Source organism: Euprymna scolopes, chromosome 3 (assembly GCF_053919585.1).
Source record: "Euprymna scolopes isolate OS-2025 chromosome 3, ASM5391958v1, whole genome shotgun sequence".
NCBI classification, from domain to species: domain Eukaryota; kingdom Metazoa; phylum Mollusca; class Cephalopoda; order Sepiida; family Sepiolidae; genus Euprymna; species Euprymna scolopes.
This window is the reverse complement of record NC_136484.1, coordinates 58,282,136-58,300,006: the sequence shown is the minus strand read 5'-3', so window position 1 is coordinate 58,300,006 and position 17,871 is coordinate 58,282,136. Positions and strand designations below refer to the sequence as shown.

Genomic DNA, 17,871 nt, shown 5'->3' with positions numbered 1-17,871 from the left:
ATCGATCCAGTAGATATCTCACTGCTGATGCTATTCTCTATCTATATAAGAGCCAGGTACGTCCAAGGATGGAATACTGTTGCCACATCTGGGCAGGAGCTGCTAGAAAGGACTTGTCCAGCCTTGATAGAGTTCAAAATAGACTTCGTAGCCTCGTAGGAGATGTCCTTTTCTCCTCCTTGCAACCTCTATCTCACAGAAGAGATGTTGCGAGTTTGTCTCTGATGTATCGTTATTTTCATGGAAAGTGTTCAACTGAGCTTCAATCTATGGTCCCCCCTCGCCAAACTTTCACAAGAAACACTCGTCTAGCTGTAAACATTATCAATAATTTCCCCCACTCTTTATCTGTCCCTAAACCTAAACGTAGATTCCATGAACAAAGCTTCTTTCTTAGAACTGCACGACTGTGGAATTGTCTTCCGTTTTCCTGCTTTCCGGCTGACTACAATATGTTTGTGTTCAAGTCTAAAGTAAATAAGTTCTTGATGGGCCGTTCCATATAGGTTATTAAATTTGCCAAATTTTCATTACTAATGATTACTATATTGACCAATTTCTACTGTACACTCTTTAACCCTTATCCTTGAGTGGCCTCTGGGCCTTGATAATGTGGTGATGCCTTTGTAAAAAAAAAAAATAAAATAAATAAATAAATACGAAATCTGCATGAATTAAATAGTATATTTACACGTATTTTACGTATATGTATGTGCACATTTGAAACAAACATTGTTAGAATAACGGAATTCTCTGCTTAAGTACAGAATTTTTTGTTTCAATTTTTCTAATGATTTTTTTTTTTTGTGTTAAAATTTAAAAGAAAATGAATGTATCACGTCGCTTCGAAGCATATTCAGGTAACCAAAACAAATGAACAAAAAACTGGCGAAACGAAAAGGATCTCAAAAGATAGCCGAGAACGCGCACGTGAAGTCAAAAGGAAGAAGTACATACGAGTGAAACAATACATGGACGTGACCAGAGAGCTAAAAGGAATATGGAAGATAAAGAAGGCCAAGATAACGCCAATAATAATAAGAGCACTAGGAACAATACCGAAACAACTTTGAAAAAAGAATGGGAGAGATTGGAATCAGAGGGATGACCGAGAAGATACAACGGATAACAATAATGAAAACGGCTGAAATATTAAGGAAACCCCTTGAATGCGGAGACTCACACATGAGCCACAAGCGCAAACCGGACATATAGAAACTGCTACAGATGTAAAACACAAAGAAACATCACATGGAATTATGAAAACCAAAACCGTATAATTGTAAGCAAACTAACCTGCCAACCTGTGCCCCTACCTTCGGCTACCCTTACCCACCAATTTTGTGTGTGTGTCACCATAAACAGGCGCCACACCAAATAAGTGAGAAGGGTCAAGGAGGATGAAAAGCCTGAGGGGAGAATGCACTAACTAAACCTCCACTGGATAGTGTGAAGAGGACTGAGACCTTGGGGAGGCTTATTCCCACCCGAATTCCAGTGACAACCAATGGTTGTTACCATCAAGAAATAAATGGTAAACAAACGGCTATTGTGATAACGCAAAATGATTTGCAACGGTTATCGAAAGAGGTGGTAAGTACCGAAAATCTGAGGAGGCTTGTTGTCACTCAGACTTCAGAGAACACCGCAGGTTGTTTTCAAAGAGAAATCTTTGATGTTAACCTGCGTGAAAACTCCTAGTGAGTTAATAGTAATATTACTGGTAAAATATTATATCAATAATTTCATAATATCAAACTTTAATACCGACTCACGCTTCAACAATAATTAATGGTTCTCGGCTAACTTAATACAACAGGCATCCTATAACCTCTGGCCCTTAGCATAAACACACCTTCACCATATTTGTACATTTTTTTTTCCTTTCTAACGATGAAGTATACCTGGAAATTTCAGCGAACATAATACTAAGATACGATCCTGGTGTTACATAAGAAGGGCTCTCCCCTTCTCATGTAAGTAATGCAGATTAGATAAGTGAAAATGATATTAGGAAAAGGCAAGAATCGAACCCTGCAGGCAAGTGTTAAAAGATAATGGATAATTGAAATCCTAGGAATGCAGTCGATTGTTAATTCGTTTAGAAATAACTAAATATTATTTATGTCGGAAAAAGAGCGATTGTCCATTATTTTAGAAATAACTGGATATTAAATATGCCAGTTAAAAGAATGGACACTGCGAGTTTATAAATAATGAATAAAAATAGGTTAGATATTGAACAATTAAAATTGGGAATTCTTATATATATATATATATATATATATATATATATATATATATATACCAGGTTAAAGATATTCAGAAAATAAAATCCATGAATTAAAACTTGGTTATTAAAAGTGCTCAATAAAAAGAGCCAAATATATCATTTATATAGACAAATATTACATACTCGCTACGCTGAACACGCTAATGTTTCGGAGAAATTGGTTTATTTAAAAAAATCAACTCTTCCTCATTAGGCGAGATAAATAAAGTTTTAGCTGCTATTCAAAGCATCTGGTTCTTAAATGAAAAAGTGAAGCATATTTTTTATAAATAAAAAAAATAAAATATTGAAACAGGTTAACACAATATGGCAAGTTTATAAACTTCCTTTTAACTTACTATTATCCCCCTTAACTCATATGCTTTCGTTGACATCTTAATTTAAACGTTTATAAATTTTCCATATTGTGTTAACCCCTCCATCTTTCTTAGAGTAATGCAATGTAACTATACTGACCCCTTACGTATTCTTTACGCCTTTCGGTTCTTCCCTTTTTTTACCTTTTTTTCTTTCATTTTCCTTTTTCTTCTTTTTTAGCTGCCACTTACTTTTCCTTCTAATATCTTTCTACCTTTCTCCTTTATCTTGTTAAGTTTTGGGGTCCCCTTTCCCCACATCGCCTTCTATTTTTAAGTCTACAATGTCACTTAGTATCACCCCTCCCACTCCAAGTTAGCGCTTTAATATTTTACTTTTTATGCATAAAACATGTTTCACTTTTTCATTTAAGAATCAGATGGTTTGAATAGCAGATAAAAACTATTTCTCTCGCTTGATGACGAACAATAAACCAATTGCTCCAAAACATTAGCATGTTCAGTGTAGCGAGTATGTAATATTTGTTTATATAAATAAAAATAATATATCAACAGATTAGCAATAGTTTGGCTATATACATATCAACAGATTAGCAATAGATTGGATATATATCTTCCAATTTAGTTCTGGACTAAAAGTCAGTCATAGGAACTTATCGAAGCAAGGGGGGTTTCAAGGATGACAACATTAATTTCGTTTATAGAAAAAAAAAAAAAAGAATTCAAGCATTGGTGATGAAAGGAGAGAATCATATTTTGTAGATGTTAAATGTTTCACGGCACCTTTTTCCCGATTTCACCACGTGATCATAAGAAAAAATTAGCAAAATCTTGATCCCCGTTGCTTTTTGAGGTGCTGCCATATACAGTTGTCCCGTCATCATAAACGTCAACAAATGATTTCTGAATAAGATTTGGAAGATTATTAGTGAAAATCAGAAAGAGGCTTGAACTAGGAATAGATTCTTAAGGCACGCCCGAGTTGATACTATATGATCCAAAATTCTGTCCATCAAAAACTTTTTGTATAGACATATCAGAGAGAAAGTAATCTATAGTTGCAATAATATTGCTATATATTCTGTAGCTAGTAAATCTGAAGTAACCCTTAGTACCAGACTCTATCAAAGACCTTTGATATGTCGAGAGCTATTGCTCTAGAAACAAGGCCCCAATCAAGGCGTTCGCCGATTTCATGTTATATAAGGTCGGAAGTGAAAATAACGCTTAAGATAAGAACAGTAGTCCAAAGAATCCAAATAATACGAAGGAACAAATAATTTAGTATTGTGAGACTAAACTAATATATTATTATTTGAAACTAAAAAACGGCTTAAGTATTCATCTTTGTTTTCGGGCTGTTGTCCTTATCTTTATAGTTGTTGCTGTGTGAACTATGAAGATGGGGATAACAATCCGTAAAAAGATCAATACATAAATTATGAAGCCTCATCTCAAAGGATAAAAAAATAAAAATAAAAAGTAGAATAAAATATTAAAAAAGATCTCTTTTTTTTTCTTCTTATAATCTTGTTCTAGCTAGGGATGGGGCATCCTACCAGATGCCAGACATTCGTTCTCTATATATCCGAGAGATCTCCTACAGATTCTAACCATCCCTTTAAGTGCAGTTGTTTGTGTGTTTTTTTGTGTGTTTGGTTCACCAGGTAAAAGGATTGACATGTGTAACGTTACACACCTTATCTTTGTAGGCGGATTCATAAATTAATCCATTGGCACGAGTCAATACTTCCTGAAAATCCATTGTAAAAATACACTTAAAAAGTAACCTATTTGTTGCACAATTATTGCATCGTGCGTTCGTAACATGTAAAAACAAGATATAATAAATTGTCAAAAATAACTAAATGTTGCTGGTTTTTATTAACATTCATACGAGAGTAAATTAAACACAAACCATTTTTGTGCAGGGCAATGGGCAGAACTATTTTAGAAAGTGCCTCAACCTTCTCAGGACTCCCTCACTTGTGGAGCATGAAAAGAGACGAGATGACACCTCACGAACCATTTAATTATTGCCCGTTGGGAAACCACATGAAAAAAGCCTTGTGCCACATTCAGCGTAGGTGTGTAGACGTATAAACCTACAAACATTTTGTCCATGAATATAATTACAGATGCATAGAATCATTTTAGTTTGTCGTAAATTATCCAACAACCAATGAGAATACAAATAACTACAGAAAAAAACAAAAAAAAAACTGCGATGCTTGGTGGCGGGGGGGGGGTAAACAAAATTTCACCGCGTTAGTTTCTGGTTGGAATTTTGTGAGGAAAAGCATGAAAAATGTTTGGCCTCCCCTCTATTCACAAAAATGCAGGCCGATTGAAACTAGAGATAGTAAGGGGTGTAAAAAGAAAAAAGATTTGTTTTAAGGAAGTTGAGAAAGAGAGGAAGTGAGAATAGAAAGAGGAAGGAAAGGAATGTGAGGAAGCACTGGAAACGGTGACGTCATCTTTGGCGCGATGCTAGTGACATTTGTATTGTTACTCTGCTTCAAAATTGAAATATTGTTACGTCACCGGATACGACACACGCTCAATGAGTGCGCGTAAAATAGTATTTTTATTTATTTTATTTATTTTTATTTTTTTAGGGGGGTAGGGGGTAAGACCCAATCCCAGAAGACCTCTCGCCCATGCAATAGAGAATCTCTCTCTCTCTCTCTCTCTTTCTCTCTCTCTCTCTCTCTCTCTCTCTCTTTGAAATGCAAAAAGTTTTTTCAATGGTCGTAAATATTCCGTCTGTTATAAAATATTTATTAACTGATTTTTTTCTTCAAAATAAACAAAATAAAGAGGGTTAGATTTGTTAAATTTTCATTCTTCACAAATAATGTTTCTCAACATGTGAAACGTTTTATGTTTTCGTCGATGTATTCTGGCGTTTTGAACATTCAGCGATGATTGATTACAATAACAAATATTACTGCAATCCGCCAATTTTTAATACATACTTTACTGTTTACTGCTTAAAAGGGGTGTTTTGTTTTATAAACTGTTTCGTCGGCGATGTACTGCTTTTAGTCATGGAAAGTTTTGAGCATAAATAACATTGAACTTTCTTGTCTAGACAAACCCAACTAAAGAGCAACAAGTGGCTTCTTTACAATCTCATCATTATACAAAACAACATCGATTTATTTTTTTTATGGTTTGATGTTTTAGAATCCGGATGGGGGTGAGTTTATTTTTAAATGTTATCGTATATTATGTAATGAATGAGCATCCATGGATTTCAAGACTTTGACGAAGAATCCTGGAAATTGCAGAAGCAGCTTTCGATTTGAAAGCCGCGAAAAATCTAAAATCGTGGAGGACACTAAACATGTGGAAGGTTAGGTTATTGTTAGGATATAAAAAAATAGTCCCTATTATTATTATTATTATTATTATTATTATTATTATTATTATTATTGTAGTTGTAGTTGTTGTTGTTAGCAGCAGCATTATCTATGTATTAATAGAATATCGTGTGCGCTATTTATTTTGTGTGTCACACTTACATCCGAGTGACTGTCGTTTCATTGTTATGGGCTTCCATTTCTTATAATAAATAATTTTACCAAGGATTCTTCATAAGTTTTAGTCTCGGCTTCGATTATAGTTCATGGCATTCAAGTCATTTATTTTTTATAAATAATTTTACCAAGAATTTTTAATGAGTTTTGGTTTCGGTTTCGATTATAGCTGAAGGAACTGAAGTTTATATATATTTCATAAGTTTTGGTTTCAGTTTTGATTCAAGCTGATGCATCCAAGTCATATGGATATTTTTTGTTGAAATCGCAACTTTATAATATATAAAAATCGATAGAATATTAACTCTATAATAATATATATGAAATCTGTAAGAATTAAAGTATCATATTTAAGCGTATTTTATGACCGGGCTACGCCGGGCGTCCCTGCTAGCTTAGATAAATATTTTTGCAGTTTTAACAAAAGAGCTACAATAATATCAGAGCGTCTCCATTTACGCTGAACATCTACAGAATGCCAACATCAATATATTACATATGATTTTTTTTTTACATGGGTGTCACAGCTTATCAAGGCCCAGAGGCCATTCGAGCCCCTGTGGAATTTCCACATGCCCCGCTAGTTATTATTATTATTATTATTATTATTATTATTATTATTATTAGCAGCAGCAGCGTACAAACAAGAGGATATATAATTCTCACTCACTCCAAGAACTGTAACACCAGAGTTGGAAAGTGAGATTGAGAAGGGGCACTCTGACCTGCAAAAAAGTACCTGGGCAGCCCCGTCGGGATTCCCCAGTAATGGCGCCTCACGCAATAAACTAACCCTTTCTCAAAAAGAGAAGGCAAGTCCTGGAAGGATGGACCTTCTAGAACTGCACAGAATTAAATTCCTACCACAAATCAACAGGGGTCGGATCATTACAGGAATGCTCTAATCTCTGTTGATTTGGGGGCCGAGGATAAAAATGCCTAAACAAAAAATGGGTTCATTTTATCAAAGTTGGTGGATGTCCTTTAATTGACTGTATTATTTAAATTGGTATAACAGTTCTAGTTAGAGGAAAGAATGATAAACACGTGCTTCGTGCTATGTGATGGTTTGAACTCGCTAAATTCATAAAAGTAAAGTAAACCGTTATTTTGTGTGTAACAAAAAAAAAACTTCAAGTATTTTAAAAGTGTAACTTCTTTAATTTAGAGATTTACATTTCTCGATAATATAACCACTATAAAATGATAGCAATGTTGAATCTACGTATACTATCTGTGTCATGGTTGAGAATAGCTAAGATCAAGTTGGCTCCACGCTTTCGTCTGATTGACAATAGTGATGATCACTCTCTGTTTGTCAGTCAGCCACACAAGTCTCGGCCGGACGCCAGCTCCGGCCCCGGGCCAAGTGTAGTATCTGCTGGAACAGATACTGCAATCAATGACCATATGTGGGGGGAACCCCACATCTATGACAATTGCCCTTGTGGCAATCATTTACTGGTCAATGTAGGGAGAACTCTTTATACCAATTGTCACTATCCAGCTCCCCTACTCCCCGGGGAGCGGGTCCCCATTTCCCCAATCTCTCCACATTAAAAAAACGGCCTTGTGCCTAATTTGCTCAGTGGGGAAGCAAATAAATACCTAGCCACGCACGCATGCCGATCTGGAACAAATATTTAATTTGTTTATTTATTTTAGTCCTGTTCACCCGAAACAGACCATATTGCCACTTGGATGTAAGAGGGATACTATTTGGGGCCATGTTTAAAAGATTAGCGAGATTACACTTAAACTTCTGCGTGTCAGTACAGTCAAGGAAGCGGGAATTCCAAAATTCAGTAATCCGAGGGAAAAAGCTATTAGAGTAGAAGGCTTTCCAGGGTCTAGGTGCCTCTACAGTGAAGGGGTGAGTTTGTTGCTAAACAGGTTTGTCGAGGGAGTGTACTTGTAAAACATGCATAGGGATGTCACATTGCGGCTATGGGACAGGGGTTGGAGCTTAGTTAACAGTACGGGACCAATTAAATTGGAGACTATTTTTAACCCTGCCCAAGAGGGAGAGATTAGTGGTAGATGCACGATCCCAGATGTGGCAACAATATTTTATGCATGGGCGAGTGGTGGCTTTGAAAAGCTACGCGATGATCTCTGGTGTGAGTAATTTTCTAGCACAGTAGAGGGAACTCACCTTCTTTGCAACAACCTTTATAACGACATCTTTTGTACACAGATTTATTCATATGGAAAGCGAAAGTAGACCCATGTTTGTTAAAATGCTCCCAATTTTCTTCCGATGGGATTAGGAATTGGATTTGCCTTCTAACCTGATCAAGAGAGGAAACGGAGGCGGCCTCGCCCCTCTTCCGGGTTTGCTGTCACTTTCTACGATTCGGTTATCGAGGGAAGGGTTGCTAGCTCGCCTTTCCAACAAAAATCCTAGGAGTCATAGCAAACAGAATCCTCACATTAGGAGGAGAAGGAAAGGAAAGGAAAGATCGACCGCCCCCATTATAAAACAATACGAGCTACAGTTTACAATCCACAAGATCCGTTACTAAAGTTTATACTTATTATGCTTAAGAAGCATGTTTGAGTTTGATGAGATCACCTGGTGTAATTTTATAATAATGAGGTTATTATAGCTGAGGACATCCCCAAGCATAAAATCAGCGTTTGTATGTACAAAACTTGAATACAATTTAGAATATAATAACGCTTCTTAGGTTGAAAAGGAAAAATCTGTTTCGATTTATATATTCAAGTTCAGGCTTCATTTTTTGTTTGTTGTCTACCTATAAACCTTTTTAAATCTTTAATTTCAAAATACAATGTCTATTTAAAACAATCGTGCACACTATCATAGAGAAAAATGTTTGTTTGTATATATATTAGCTTCGAATTTGGGGGTATACAAATCAAAGCAAAATATGATGAAAGTAAAAATAAAATAGATAAACCCCATAATTTATTATACCATGCCTGTTCACACTGAAACACTTATCACAATATTCTGTGGATCTATATTAAAAACCTTGTTAAACTTTGTGACATATTTCCATTCTATGGAGGTCAGGCGCGAACGAACACCCCATAATTTTATTATACCATATTTCTTCAAACTGAAACATAATTATCAAAGTATACTTACGCAGATAGATATAAAAAGTCTTTATTAAAGTTTGTGCATATTTCCATTCTATTGAGGCCAGGCGCGAACGCAGACCCCACAATTTTATTATACCATCCCTATTTAAGTTAAAACATACTTATCAAAATATTATTATGTACATCTATATCAAAAACCCTTGTAAACGTTTTTTTATTTATATTTTATTTCCATACTTTGTGGACCAGGCGCGAATGCAGACCCCACAATTTTAATGAACCACGGTTCTGCCAGATCAAACATATCCATTCCTGTGTTTCGATACATCTATCATTATATGTGATCAGTTTTCTATAATAGTCAACCATATAGGAGCCTATTCGTGACCAGACACACACACACACACGTTCAGCTTATATATATATATATATATATATATATATATATATATATATATATATATATATATATATATATATATATACTTAGTTATATTTTGGGGGTAAAAGGATTCCAGCAGAGTGCTCTGTTATAAGGGGAAAAATTCAAAAATAAGAGAATATCTATATTTTTATGTATAGAAAGATTAGATGAGATAAATCATCGGTACCGTCGGTCTAAAACGGTCCTCTATTATTAGGTTTTAAACCTAATAATAGAGGACCGTTTTAGATCCCACTATCAAGCTCTCTTCAGCCGATACTCGTTTGTTCTATAACCGAAAATGGAAACATACACGTACGTTACAAGATCTCGTTCGAATTTTTTTTTTTTTTGAACAACCTAAAATTCAAATAATAAAATTTAAAAATTTGTCCGTTTAATATTTTGGACACTAAAGAAACCAAGAGGAGAAGAAACAGAAATTGTATAGATTTAAAATTTTTGTTATGTTCTTCTAATATTGTTTATCGCGTCATCTATGAAAAATAAGGTTTTTAAAACTATTAATTGTAATTTTTTTCCGGTCTTAAATGGAATTATTTTATCCTAACTAGTTGAAGGAAGATAACTTTGTTAAAGTCAAGATTAATTCAAATTGATAATAATAATTTTATTCTTCTATATGTACTATATAGTATGTTTATATTCTTTCACACACCTTATTTAATATGGGTAAAATGTAAATTTCCTTTAAATATCCTGAAGTAACCTATTATATATAAATTTTAATTATTCTTCAAAATTTATAATAAAAACTAATTTATCAGACTGGAAAAAATAATTTTAAAACCCATTATTAACCAATTTGAATTAATATTTTATATTTTACAAATTTAAAATTAAAACGGACTTCAATTTAAAATCAATTCCAATATCAAAATTAAATTTTTATTTAAAAATTTAAATTAAAATTATATTTAAAATTTAAATGTAGTCATTTTTTTTTGGGGGGGGGGAATGCTTATCTAGCCTAAGGAAATCATACACTATACTAAATTCTTATAATTATATTTCTTTATTTTTTTTCTTTTAGCTATTCAATATAATAATTTAAAATAATATGTATAGTATATTTATTATGCAAACATAATTGGTTACATATGTGCATACATATTTCTGTGGAATCTCAGAGACCACGTTATCAGGCCAAGGCTGGTTGTTTTGGTTTTACGGCATATCAACCTTTTTCAGGTTATTTAATGCCGAATCTAGTTATTTTGAGGAACGATTTTTAATGGAGTATATTTGTTTTTTAAATCGGATTCTATTTAACCCATAGTTGGGACCCTAACAGGTACTACCACTCCGGGTCAGAGTGGACCTGGGAGCAATGGCAATTAAAGGGTGGCTCCACACTCCCCAAGACCCGCAAGCTGGGGCCTCACCATCGGATATAGTTTTAGGTCATATCCAGGACCATCAGGCCAAGGAGCAACAACTGAAAATAAAATAAAGGTTTATTCGTTTTGTATAAAAAGTAAAAATGAAGATAAAAATATATAAGTGTGTGTGATTTAAACTCCAGAAAGGGGTGGGGTTTAGTTTGTGAGGGCGACAGTTGTTAGGGAGTAAATTTGCTGTAGAGAAAGAGAATAGGTAGTGATCGGAGGCGGTTATGGCGATATTATGGTCTTAGGGGTTAAGTGCTTATAACTTTGATTTAGGAATTTCTAGGGCGGTCTACACTCTTGCAGACTTTCTGTCTGCTTTGCTTGGTCATTTTGATGGATCATTAATTTTACTGATAAACTTAATATACTTTTGAATAACACTTGTCTATACAATCGATTGTTGTTTTTGTTTTACGGCATATCAACCCTTTTCGGGTTATTTAATGCAGAATCCAAAGATTTTGAAGAAATTTTTTTTTAATAATATATTTGTTGTTTTCAAGTCGGTTTCTATTCAGCCCATAGTTGGGACCCTAACAGGTACTACCATTCCGGGTCAGAGTGGACCTGGGAGTAATGGCAATTAAAGGGTGGCTCCACACTCCCCAAAGCCCGCAAGCTGCGGCCTCACCACTGGATATAGTTTAAGGTCATATCCAGAACCCTATGCAATCGAGTTAACGTGTAGCATGTATATATATATATATATATATATATATAACTTTTTTATATAATCTTTTATATGATTTAAATATATATGGTCTCATGGGAGTTGCATTCTAAATATTAATGTGTATGTAGTAATGAAATCTTCAAAATACATTTAAGCGTATGTATAGGTTTTCATATCTGTATAAACTTTATTTCAATAGTTGTCCTTTTTCATTTGAGCTGCGTTAGTGTTTAAAGAGGCTCGTAATTTATTCCAGAAATCCATAGATCTGTATACGAGTTATTTTATTATTTTATATTTTGTCAGTCTCTTATTAAATACTAGAATATATAATGTATGTGCTATAAGCTTATGTATTTCTCTATACGGATAAAATTACCTGACCGCATACCTGCACACAAATACATAATAGTATAGTATAGATCCGTCCATATTACGAGATCAATTAATTAAAGTCCGAAATTAGTCATGTGTTTGGCTTCATTATACAATGCTGTTTTACGATAATCATTCTCGTATGTATATATCAACATTCAATATTTTATAAATATATTAGTTGCATAGATTATTTTGCTAGTTTAAGGGTGTTTTTATTTGTAAGTACGCAAAGTTCACTTAACTTTTTCCTGTTATTGTGTTTTATTAGTATTAATCGGTATAGTTTAGAATAGTGTTATAGGATAGCTAGACGGTGGTCTCGTCATTAACTTGACTAAATTATTTATGTTAACACATCTTTTGCCATTTCTAGGTTAGTATAGTAATTTGATGTGTCAGAACTCCTCTCGTATCCTGAAGGTGAATGATGATTGTTTTTATTATAGCTTATTTAATGCATATCCCGTAAAGTGTTTCCAACTTATAGCCGATTCTACTTTAACCTTTAATAATTTTTCGCGATCTTTAAATCTAATAATTTCAAGTTTCTGTTATACATAAATGACAGAATGAATTTAATGAGCTAGAGGTTTTCTAAATATTTTTCATTCGACTACAGGGATTTTGTTCGCTTCGATTAAATTCCAGTAGTGTACCGAAAATGACCATGAAAAGCAGGCAGAAAGTCTGCAAGTAAGAGTGTAGACCACTCTAGAAATTCCTAAATCAAAGCTATAAACACTGAACCCCTAAAACTACAATATCGCCATGACCCTCCCCGCTAAGATAGTTGACCAGCCTAGATGTTATCTTCCTTCAGCCTTCCTTCTTACTCCTTATTCCCTTTCTCTGCGGTAAATTTACTCCCTACCTACCTTCGCCCTCACGAATTAACACCCCCCCTTTCCGGGGTTTAAAACCACACGCACTTATATATTTTTATCTTTATTTTTACTTTTTATACATTTTCATTTTAGTTGTTGCTCCTTGGTTGGATAACGTGGTCTCTCGGAATTGAGATTCCACTGAAGCATGTATGCACATATGTAACCAATAATGTTTGTATAATAAATATACTTTATTTACGTGTTTTTATTTTTGTTTTGTTTTTTGTTTGTTTGTTTGTTTGTTTTTTTGCCTGCCATGGTCTGTAGGTTCAAACCCCGCACGTGAATTTCTTAATTTTTTTTTTTTTCGTTAACGGAAAAGAAGTTAATATAAAATAATTTTATAAACGAAACCGTAGGTTCTCTAGAGTGCAATGTAAAATAGCTTATTTTGGACTAAGTTACTGCTTGAGGCATGTGAAGCTTTCTCCCGGGCGATTTCACGGATTTCGATGGCAATAAAAAATATAGTATGAAATATTCATTGGTCATCATTCAATCTCGGGCAACGTCGAGTCTCCTTGCTAGTATGTAAATAAATAGCGAGTTGAAACAACAGTGAAGCAGTTCTCGTCATTTTTTTTTATGGATAGTGGCATGATTTCATTGAATATTTGTTATTCTATTTAGTCGATAAAAGATATGCTCATGCCTTATCCGTATATGATAGTACGTAAGTAAAGATCCAATGGGGGTTGAACTTCGTTTGCTGATTCAATAGTGTGTATCGGTATCCATTAGGTCACCTTTGCCAGTTTATATCAATATCTATACTTACTTATATAACACAATTATACTCAATTATGTTTTAGACTACTAGGAAATGATTAGTTTTAAATCATCTCCCTTGTATCAGAACTATCCACTGGTAAGCAATGTACTTAATTTTTTTTTTTTTTTTTTAATAACATGCAGATGAACAGGCTGAACGCATTTCGAAATTTCTAATTCCAAGAGAATTTAGTTTTATCCTTATGAAAATATTTTATTGTAGTTGTGAAAGAACTGGTACGTTAATATTGTACCTATTATTTCGTTTTCACTCACTTCTTTCAACTGGAATTCGTTTTTTCTCCTGTGTTTAAATTTTCTGGTTCTTTCACTGCATTTTTTTTTTTTTTTTTTTAGTCATTTTTGTTTTATTTCCGTTTGTTTGTAATTAATTTAATTCACTTATTTAAAAAAAAATTAATAATAAATAAAAATAAGGAAAATAAAATGGCACAGGTTTAAAAAGAGAAAGGGAAAATAATTCCATGGCCATAACTGTTTACGGAGAAATGAATAAAAAAAAATTTCAAAGTTCGTTGGCAGAAAACATGACTTTCAATCTCTCTATAAAGAAAATAAACTGGGTCATTACTGCAGCCAATCCAGTTTAAATGAAACTTCCCAGACCGGACTGCGAATTACATCAAATCAGAGGAAAAAGCTGAATTATTATATATCCTGTAGTGGTATGAACTTATCGTTTGAGGTACAAAAGAAAAGTTACTAAAATCGTTTATGCGCATATAGCCTTCCAGTTGGATTAATAAGTGCATATGTATATTTTCGAGCCAATCAAAAACGTGTGTAAAATTATTATTTGGGATACATTTCAAAGAATTTCTTCTGTATAAAAGACGAAAACTTAATCTACAGTTGAATAGGGTCCTGGATATGACCTTAAACTATATCCGATGATGAGGCTCCATCTTGTAGGCTTTGGGGAGCCACCCTTTGCCATTGCTCCCAGGTCCACTCTGACTCGGAGTGGTAGTACCTGTTAGGATCCCAGCTATGGGTTAAATAGAAACTGACTTGAAATATATATTTATATATATTCTATTTAAAAAAATTTCTTCAAAATCACTGGATTCGGCATTAAATAACCCGAAAACGGTTGATATGCCGTAAAACCAAAACAACCAACCAATCTACAGTTGAATAGAGGATATTTTAGTCAGCTACGTTCTAAATAACCAACTAAACCTTTCTCACTCGTTCAACTAATTAACCCCGTCTTTCTATTGTCTTCCTGTTATTTGTGTTCACACACCTCTTTGAACATTATAACACACATTTGCCCATCTTTAGCAGCGTTATTCGAAACGCATGCTTTGCGTCCTTTATTCACCAAAGCCTTTATTGCTTTTCAGATGCTCCCTGAATCCCTTTTGCAAACACCCTTATACAGAGAACAAGTATTCATTTGTTTGAACCTTTTGTAAACCAACTATTTTACTATATATATATATAAAATATTCCTTTGTTTTCGTTAATTCTTATTTCTGAGTATTTTCCGTATATTTTCCCACTCTCACACATACACACCGAGGTGTACCAGAATTTTTGTAGGAATTTTTGACACCCCTAACACGAAACTGCGAATAAAATATAATAAACTCGTAATTTTTCTTTTAAAAGTGGGTTGTTTATTTTCTTTATGGATTATACTTCCAAAATAAACTAATAAAGTTGTTTTCAAAGTAATAGAAATATTTTATTTTTATTTTTTTAAAAACAGTAATGAAATTAATTGAATTTTACGAGCTCAGTATTTTTCAATTTTTAAACTTTAAAAATCTATCAATTTTTCTATTGATTCAATTTTTTACGATATTTTCAGGGTCAATGTGAAATTTTATGCTCTTTCCAATAAACCGAATATAATATTTTAGACAAACGTTTTTTTTTAATTCACGCTCCCCCATTTTCAAGTGTCTATTAAAAAGTAAATAATTCACTCACCAAAGTTTTATATATCACAAATTGAAGATAAAAGATCAATAAATAATATATTCAAATTTAAAACAAAAGTAGTGATTTTTAGAAATTTACCTGTAAAGTCCGAAGTTTAAAACCTTTTTTTTTTTTTTTTTAACCACGTTGTTTCTTTTCTTATTTTTTTTAAATGAAACCTTGGTCCTTGGTCCTTGCTCCTTTAATTGAAAAAAAATTAGGGCTTGAATGACATTTTTCGAGTAGTTATAAGCTTGGAAAGACAGGGGGGGGCGAATGATTTCACGCCTTCCATTTTGAAATGTCTATTAAAAAGTAAATAATTAATTTACTCACCAAAGTGCTATATATCACAACTTGAAGATAAATGATCAATAAATAATATATTCAAATTTAAACAAAAAAAAGTTGTGTTTTTTTAGAAATTTACCTGTAAAGTCCGAAGTTTAAAACCTTTTTTTAAAAAAACACGTTGGTTGTTTTTGGTAATCTCCAAAAATACCGTTAGGGCTTACAACATGGCCGCCAGAAGAGTCACGTGATCCGGTTGATCCAAAACATGAATCGCCGTATTACGAAACCGGAAAACGCAAATTTAAAGTAAACTTTGACAAACAAGCATAATAATTAAGTACAAAAACAGTTTTTCAATATCATAATAATAAATAATTTATTTAGAACGGTCATTTAATTTTTTGTTGAGAAACAATCACAGTTTGTTTGTTTTTTAAATGTTTACAAAATGTCTACGAACGTGCGTAGACATTTTGTAAACATTGTTTTTAAAAAATAAAAAATAATACTTCTATTATGTTTTAAACGACTGTAATAGTTTATTTTGGAAGTATATTTCATAAAGAAAATTGACAACCCACTTTAAAAACAGAAATTACGAGTTTTATATATTTTATTCGCAGTTTTTTGTTGGGGGTGTACAAAAATTCCGCCTAAAATTCTGATACACCTAGTCGACCACTTATTTGTTCTGAATAAAATACTTTTTATAAACACTGTTTTAACTAAAAACAACCTAAGATTGTTTCTCAAAGTTTGCCTATTTTTATAACAACATTATATCAACAAAAAATTAAATACAAACAAATTGTGATTGTTTGTCAAAGTTTGCCTTCAAGGCTGCGTTTTCCATTTGCACGATTCATGTTTTGGATCAACCGGATCACGTGACTCTTCTGGCGGCCATGTTGTAAGCCCTAACGGTATTTTTGGAGATTACCCATTTTTCGAGGAGTTATAAGCTTGGAAAGACGGGGTGGAATTATTCAATATTTTTCACGAAATTTCTGACACACCTAACACACAGCCTCCAATCTTATTCCCTGTGTTCTTACGCACAGAGAGATTTGAGGATTTGAATCCACTTGTTATTAACAGAATTAAGTTAATGTCTGACAAAAACCAACGTAAAGAGACTCCAGCTAAATAGTTGTCAGAGGGGACTTTAATACTCTTCCAGAGCATACCAGAAAGAAAAAGTATAACTGTCTTTTTTTCTTTTTCTGTGTCAGAAATCGACAGATTTCGATGGATACCATAGTAAGGATACACATTGTGGAATAGAATAATTTTATTTCGAGGCTAAGTATTTCCCGTTCAGAAAAGAGTAGACTCGTGGTTAAGGTATTATGACATCACTTGCCAGCTCCCAATGTGAATAGAATTATTGATCTATTATTAGATGGTTCTGTAATCAGAGTATTTGAAGAAGCGCTAGATGAAAAAAAAAAGTTGTTTTAAAGCCCCTGAAGATCCAAAATATATGGTTTCTAAGAGTCACTTTGATCACTTCTACTTTCCACCTCCAGACGAGAACAGAGAAAGGAATTATGACTTTAAGCAGTAAATATCATTAATTAATCACGCACTATATATTTTTTACTCTGCTAACTTTGCGTCGAAGGTTGTGCTCTTGTTCTGGACTTTTAATTAGACAAGTCCTCTGTGGTTCTTTATGTTCTTCTCATCTGGGAGCATGGGGTCCCACATTGACGAACAGCCACTAGAGGTCAAGGATTAATGAGATGTTCGGTTGGATGACGGAACAGTCTTATAAAATGGTCGAGAACGATGTTTAATTAATGCACAGGACGAGTCGACAAAAAAAAATTGTAATTGGACTTGGAAACAACAA

At 33.4% G+C, this 17,871-nt stretch overlaps 1 long non-coding RNA gene across 1 annotated transcript in view; it reads right to left on the bottom strand.

Annotated features, from left to right (window-relative positions):
- LOC145263308 (uncharacterized) overlaps positions 1-16,302 on the bottom strand; it is a 167,425-nt gene extending 151,123 nt beyond the window's left edge. The window contains exon 1 of the long non-coding RNA XR_013864510.1: positions 16,153-16,302. This is a non-coding gene — a long non-coding RNA (uncharacterized LOC145263308). The remainder of the gene's footprint in view (positions 1-16,152) is intronic.
- Positions 16,303-17,871: the final 1,569 nt, after the last annotated feature.